Source organism: Formica exsecta, unplaced genomic scaffold (genome assembly GCF_003651465.1).
Source record: "Formica exsecta isolate Colony F162 unplaced genomic scaffold, ASM365146v1 scaffold200, whole genome shotgun sequence".
NCBI lineage: Eukaryota > Metazoa > Arthropoda > Insecta > Hymenoptera > Formicidae > Formica > Formica exsecta.
This window is the reverse complement of record NW_021849299.1, coordinates 82,716-91,175: the sequence shown is the minus strand read 5'-3', so window position 1 is coordinate 91,175 and position 8,460 is coordinate 82,716. Positions and strand designations below refer to the sequence as shown.

Sequence of the window (8,460 nt, the reverse complement as noted above, 5' to 3'; positions counted from 1 at the left end):
GTACGGAGGACATCAGTCAGAATAATGAGGCAAGATTCTAGTATTAATATTGAATTTGTGACTGGTTATTACAAAATATCTGTTAAAAAGAGAAAATAAATCAATTTGTGTGAGTGAGAGTGTGTGTTTTAGTTCGCGGGTGTTACATTAATACGGAGGACATCAGTCAGAGTGGCGAGGCAAATGTTTTATCGTTAACATTAGGGTTCTGACTGGTTAATACAATATAAAAGTATATTTAATTATAGGATAAGAAAAATAAAATCAAAATCAATATATATAAATCAATAAATGTATATGTTAAGAATGGTCGAAAGTATAAAATTAGTCGCTCGCATATGTGTTAGATTAAGATTAAACTTTCTAAGACTTACTGCCGAAATGGATTAATGATTTTGAAAGAATGAAACATTCTGCGGTTATGAATTGTAGTTATGAATTGGAAAGGAAAAATTATTCAATTAGACTTACTTTTTTAATAGTGATTCAGAAGCGGAGGGGTGACGAATTTGTGCGGTGTTTCGCTCTGTGTCTCATGTCAGTAGCCCGATGTTCGACTCGTGGTTGCTCTGGAGATGATGCCAAGTGAGGACATTGGTTGCACAAGTAACTAACTCGCGAATTACGGTGCAAAAGCACAGAATAAGACTGCGTTAGACTGAAGACTGGAGAATAAGTGTGAGGTTGTGAAATGTAAAAAAAATGTATCTCTTGAATGTCTTACGAGTTCTCTTTTTATAATCCTCTTGTGGGGGTGTATTCTAATTTTAAGAGTGGGGATCTTCCAAAAACCTCAACGAATTGAAATTATGCAAAAGTAGGGATTCTTCAAGATTTTAACGAATTAGAATCGTGCCAGTGTCCTCATTCGGCAGGGGGTGTCTCCTATTTTCATATTTTTACCCGTGCTGATCGTCGGTTGGTGAGTTCAATATTAGTTCAAAAGTTCCTTAAACATTAGCCTTTCCGGGGGACCCTCGCGCACATGATCTGATTAGAAAAGGGTCTTACTTCCTTATAATTATTTTTGTCAACGTTGATGCAGCTGTGTTTATTAAACATTTCGTTAAAAGTTCTTGTTATCTCGTTTTTCTTCCGCCGGAAATTCTACTGCAAGGGGTAGATATTATTTTTCATTTATCCCGAAGAGACCGGCATGGTATCCATCACCGATTTCCCAATGTACCATGTACTTTGTAAGTTGTAAAGCGAGGTCCACCCTGCCTACCAGCGGGGTGGGTGCGGGATGGGGGCCGAAGGCCCCCCTTGCACCCCCCGTGTGTGTGCGTGTGTGTGCGCGCGCGCATGCTTCCTGTCCGTGCATGTACTTTGGTATATTTCAAACTTATTTTGTTAATAACTTTTTAATAAGCAACGAGCGACGATTAAATTAGAAGAAAAAGTTACTCAGATGACAACATATGTCAAGGTCAAGGTCATTGGGGCTGGGTCCCCTATTCGCTATATTTACCCGATTTGCGAGTCCGACCGCCATTTTTAAGTTTCATATTCGTGTTCAGGAAACAAAAATACATAAGAATTGGGTATTCTTACCCATTATTTCATATAGGTGGGTTTTCCGAAGGTTTACCCAATTTTTTTTTTATTAAAATATTTTTATGTTCTTATTTCCGATAATTTAAAATAACACTATTTCATAAATATATATAAATACAGTTTTTCACAAGTGGCGCGTGTACTTGGCGCTTTTTTTTACCTTTTTTTAAAAAGGTAAGTTTTTAGGGATATACCAAACTTGAGTGAGTCACCCATGTTGTACAGAAGGCAAATGTTACACACGGATATTCAAGACAGAATATCAAGTCTCTTCATATCGCATGATACATAAAGTAAATATGAATACAGAGGGTTGTTTACAAATAAGACGGCGTGTCTTTCAAAGTTCTGATAACTTACCGATCACATCCGTATAAGCATAATATATCCGCAAATTAAGGTTATTTTCTTGCCTTTTAATGTGCATCATTTCAGAAATTAAGCGTTTTTTAAGCAAAGGTTCACTATCCTACTAGAATTTTGACTCCATCCCAATCAAAATCGTGATTAAATTCTAATCTAGTATCGGTTAAAATAGAATGATTCGTCGTATTACGTCTTATATGATTGCGATGCTCGGATATGTATGTCTGTTTAACCGACATATGAGGTGTTACAATTACTGCAGTTAATTTTATAAACGACATTGTTATGCGAAGCTTTAGGAAGAGTGTCTTTGTAAACTCTAACGTAGTTATGTAATTTATTGAGACTAAAGTAGGACAATCTGACATTAAGATTTCTCGTAATATTAGTATATCGCTCGGATATAGAAGGAACGTATGGTATGAATACGAAATACGAAAAAGCCTCGCTCTTCGCTTCTTGATTAATATTCATTTCTCTATTTTTCGACTTATTAAATAATGTTTTAAGGCGTGCGTGAAAGGTTTGAATAATGAACTTTGATGGATAACCATTGTCGAGAAGAATTCTTATAACCAACTCAATATTCTTGGAATGAAACTTTGGATGTGAGAGTAAAAATGTTCTGTCAATGAGGCCAATAATTATTGCCTCTTTTCTGAAAAATAGGGTGTTAGGAGAAAAAGTTCAGATATTTCCCCGAAAAAGTTGATTTATGACACCAATCATATATTATACGATTTTTATTTAAAATCATAGTGATATCTAGAAAATTTAATCTGTTGTTTGTTCCTATTTCCAATGTGAATTGTAACTTAGAGCTAAATGAATTAAAAATTAAAGATTAAAGAAGACGGGACAGCAAGAGCAAAATCATCCACAATAAGAACATGCGTATTATTACAATTACATTTTTGATATAATATATTCCATATAATTGTAATTGCGTTGAAGATCCCAGTTAGCACAGAAGTCCCTTGAATGTACATAGGATATCCGTAAGATTCAAAGTACATCCATTAAATCTCGTGTATATACATAGGATGTCCAGAAACGTATATACGTGAATGAGATGTCCATAGTACATCTTATGTACACACAAATATGAATATACATAGAAGATTAAAAAACGCATATACGTAGGATATACGAAAACGAATATACGAATATTGGATGTCCGTAATATGTCTTATGAACATAGGAAATGGATATACGTAGAAGATCCAAAAACGCATATACGTAGGTTATACGAAAACGGATATACGAATATTGAATATCTATAGTACATCTTATGTACATGCGCAATGGATATACGTAGAAGATCCAAAAACGCATATACGTAGGTTATACGAAAACGGATATACGAATATTGAATATCTATAGTACATCTTATGTACATGCGCAATGGATATACGTAGAAGATCCAAAAACGCATATACGTAGGTTATACGAAAACGGATATACGAATATTGAATATCTATAGTACATCTTATGTACATGCGCAATGGATATACGTAGAAGATCCAAAAACGCATATACGTAGGTTATACGAAAACGGATATACGAATATTGAATATCTATAGTACATCTTATGTACATGCGCAATGGATATACGTAGAAGATCCAAAAACGCATATACGTAGGTTATACGAAAACGGATATACGAATATTGAATATCTATAGTACATCTTATGTACATGCGCAATGGATATACGTAGAAGATCCAAAAACGCATATACGTAGGTTATACGAAAACGGATATACGAATATTGAATATCTATAGTACATCTTATGTACATGCGCAATGGATATACGTAGAAGATCCAAAAACGCATATACGTAGGTTATACGAAAACGGATATACGAATATTGAATATCTATAGTACATCTTATGTACATGCGCAATGGATATACGTAGAAGATCCAAAAACGCATATACGTAGGTTATACGAAAACGGATATACGAATATTGAAAATCTATAGTACATCTTATGTACATGCGCAATGGATATACGTAGAAGATCCAAAAACGCATATACGTAGGTTATACGAAAACGGATATACGAATATTAAATATCCACTGTACATCTAATATACATACGCATTTGATATGCGCAGTACTTCCAGAAACGTATAATACATAGGATATACGAAATCGGATATACGTGTGAATTGTATGACCATATGAATCAAGAAATGCGGTCGTATCTCGCGCCAAGTTCACGCGGATTATTCGGTGTAGCAGCGCCAAATTCTTTTGCATGAAATATTATTTTATTTAGATTGAATTGAATTATTTTATTTAGATTGAATTGAAATATTTTGATTAATTTAATTAAATTTAAATTCTCTTTTAAATTAATTTGTTTAGTTTGTTTTGTTTAGTTATAAAATTTTGTTATTTTAAGCGAAATATATATATTGACAATAAGCAAAAGCTCCCAGTAAGCAATTTGATAACAAATTGTTGCCAAATTGGCATCAAATTTGCTCAAAACTTGGTAGCAAATCCAGTGCTATCTGTGTTAATCGGTAATAACAACTCTTGCACCAAATTTGTAGCCTTTTTGCTGACAATAATTTGTAGCAAGCACTTGGCAATATCTGTTAGAACAGACGTGGCTGACTGGGCTATTATAATTATACACTTTTTGTAAATATTAAAAAGTAATTATACACTGAATAGTACTGCAGCGAGCTATGCGCTTTAACGCTAATAAATATTATTCTTTTAATTTTAGCGCCATAAAAATCGTAAACCAATTACGATGCATATCTCTACTAATGGTGGAGTTGGTCGCGCTGTGTGGCTGTGTTGCCAGAAACGAATCCCGGCTCACACGCATATAATCAGAGAACCCCGTACATGTACTGCGCAGAGCGCTCTGCGCTCTGCTTCTCTGATTGGGTGCGTGTGAGCCGGGATCCGTTTCTAGCAACACAGCCTGCGTGAGAGTTGGGAGTCACTGGGAGGCAGTTTTCACTTGTTTTCACTTCTTTCTTTGGCTCGGGTTCTTCGTTTCGTCTCACGTACGTCTTTCACGCAACACGCCGGGCCTCCGGTGGCTCAGTGTGTAGCGCGCCTGACTCACATCCCGGAGATCTCGGGTTCGATTCCCGACTCAACCCTGGCCTGCGCTTTCCCATTTTTACTTTACTACCACCTCCCAACAAAAATTCCTTCCTTCTCTCTCTTCTCTTCTTCCAGTATATACGCATAAAAACTGAATTTACACTCTAATATAACCTGTTGTTGGCCCGAATACATGACCCACCCCAGATCATTACGGCCATTTAAATATTAAAGAAAGAAAGAATACGCAACACGCCACGCTTTGAAAAACCACGCAAAACGACTTGTACAACGTTTTAATTTGTCTAAAGTATAATTGTGCATTGTGTGAAAACAACTATTTTGTGGAACAGTAGCAGGCAGTATACAGTTTCATTTAAATTAAGGTAAGTCCCGTACTACGTCCTATATTATTTCATTTATAGGTTGGTTTATAGCTTCATTTGTAAGCATTGTTACAACATAATACTTTTTCTTCATGTTAATTTCTTAATCTAATAATATGTTAGTTTAATACTATTAATTAATTTAATTAATACAAAGAAAAATTATTAGAAGCAACAGGTTTAAAAATAATTTCCAGCTAAGTATATGATTCACCGCGTAGTCAAACTTAAAACGTTTGAAAAGCACATGTAATTTATTTCTTAAATTCCAATTTAGTAAATTTGTTAATACGAAATGCATAATTCTATGAGATGTACACTTAACACTATACATATAAGTGATAAAATCTATATTGCTTATTTATAATTTATAAATATAAGTATAAGTTCAGACGTATTCAAACAATTTATTATATGAAGTTTTAATTCCCCTCCTAATATTGTTCGTTTCAGCTATCCTATAAAGTTTCTATAAACAAACATGAATTGTTTTATATTTTAGGATACTACGTTCAACCTCATTATATTCGGATCGATAAACCTTTTTACTGCACTTTTCATCTATTAATTTCGGACTTTGTGTCTCACTGAAAGTAATTCAAAATGCCAAATAAAAAAAGTCACAGAGAAAAATTGTGTCGGAAAGTTAATGAAAGACTCAGTCTGTCATTAGCAACGATTAGTGAAACAAATCAATTAGCAAGTCATGAAATAATCTCAGATCAATATTATAATCAGAATTGTGAAAAAATATATAAGAGTAATGTTGATAATGAAATTGTTATTGATAAGAATGATAATAGTCATTTTCCAAATAACAATAACATTTTATTAAATAGTCAAGGCAATAATTTGGAACAGAATGATTATTCATCTTTTAGTGATTTACAGCAACGTAATGACACTAGTATCTCACTTCCGTTATTTGCAAAGTCGAGGGAATCTTTATCCACAAAATTAGGAAAATGGTCCATTGACAGAAATATTAGTCTAACTGCATTTAAACAGTTATTAGATATACTACGTGAAGAACCATCGTTGACTAATATCTTACCAGCTGCTCCACGTACAATTTTAAGAACACCTCGCAAATCTAATTCTTTAAATAATTAATTTCATTATTTTGGTATACACAAGTCACTAAATTCTTTAAGTTTGAAGCATAATATAATTGTTGATCAAAACACAGAATTTTTTCTCGCAGTTAACATTGATGGGCTGCCTTTAACAAAAAGCACATCAAGTTTCTTTTGGCCAATTTTGGGTACAGTTAAATCAATTAAAAATCTGAAAAATCAAGTATTTATAATAGCTTTATATTATGGAAGTGAGAAACCTAAAGCCAGTGAATTTTTAAAGAAGTTTGTAGAAGAATGTATAGAATTATCAATTGGAATAATGATACAATCTGTTTTATATAAATTCAAAATTTCAATGTTAATTTGTAATACCCCAGCAAATCTCTTATTTTATCTGTTAAAAGCCATTCAGGTTATTTTTCATGTACGAAGTGTGATCAGGAAGGGGACATGGTTAATAATGTTTTATGCTTTGTTGAAACTGAGAATTATAAAAAAAGATCAGATCATTCATTTAGAAATACCCTTCAAGTCGAACATCATACAGGAGAAACACTTTGGCTTCAAATTCCCAATTTTAATATGATTGACAATGTACCTTTAGATTATATGCATAATCTTCTATTAGGTGCAACAAAAAGGTTGTTATGTGGTAAGCGTTATGGATGGATATTTGGCAAGCCTCCCCATAAATTACGTGCTTCGAGTATTAATAAAATTAGCGACAATCTTCAGCTCTTAAAAAAATATATTCCTTGTGAATTTGCAAGAAAAACTCGGCCAATAAATGAATGTAAAAGGTTTAAGGCAACCTAGTTTAGACTTTTTCTATTATATACAGGTCCAATAGTTTTGAAGAAAGTAATACCATTGAAAGAATATAATAATTTTCTTACGCTAAGTTTAGCCAGCTCAATATTGATAAGTAATCACTACACAAAATTTGAGAATTATATTTCATATGCCGAAGATCTAATAAAATTCTTTATTAAGAATTCAATTGAAATTTATGGACCCGATTTCATTTCACACAACATACATAGTCTATTGCATTTAAGTGATTGTGTGCGCCACTTTGGTTCACTCGATGAATTCAGCGCCTTTCCATTTGAAAATTATATGCAGAAGTTAAAAAAGTATATCCGTAGGCATTCGCAGCAGATGCAACAAGTTGTGTGTAGAGTTAGCGAGGATAATAATTTTTTGCAACCAATACAATCTGCAAATGATAATTCCATAACGTTATTGCGGGAACATTTTAATAGTCCATTAATAAATAATTGCACTTCTCCGCAGTACAGGAAGCTTAAAACGATTAATTATTGCTTAAATATTTTAAAAGTAGCTGATCGATTTGTCAAATTAGATGATTCAACTATCGTTGAAATACAAAATTTTGCTTCATATCAAAATGAAATATTTTTAATAGGAATCAAGTATATTCCACACAAAGATTTCTATTCAAAGCCATGTTTTTCTTCATTATTTGACATTAAAGTAATTATAAAATACAATACTGTATTTCAAATGTGGAGAATTGACAAGATCAAAAAAAAATTACTAGTTTTACCCTATAATGATCAATATGTTGCATTTCCTCTACTGCATTTATAATTGTCTTGAATAACTTCATGATGATAATAATCGATCACATTCTTCAGTCATTAGTTAGAAATGAAATATTTGATAATTTCTAATTATATTTAGAGGCCTTATACTAGCTAGAAAAGAAAAATAATTTATATTTTTCGTGAGCTTTCGATCGTTGGTTCCCATCCTTTTCATACAAAAAACGAATATGACAAAAACAGGATGGATAATTAATATTGTAAAATATATATATTGATGTGTAAGTGTAAAAGAATGATAATAATTTAAAAGCTACAATGTTAATTGAAAAGACTAATTAATTAAAGGAAAATTACACTTTAAAATTATCTGAAATTTTATTTTAATTTCTGTAGATATAAAATCATTTTTCACTAATATATATACCATT

General features: G+C 32.5%; 1 protein-coding gene across 2 annotated transcripts in view; it reads right to left on the bottom strand.

Moving 5' to 3' along the window:
• LOC115234594 (tubulin polyglutamylase TTLL5) overlaps positions 1-8,460 on the bottom strand; it is a 282,472-nt gene that overhangs the window by 223,320 nt on the left and 50,692 nt on the right. The gene's annotated exons all lie outside the window — the stretch shown is intronic.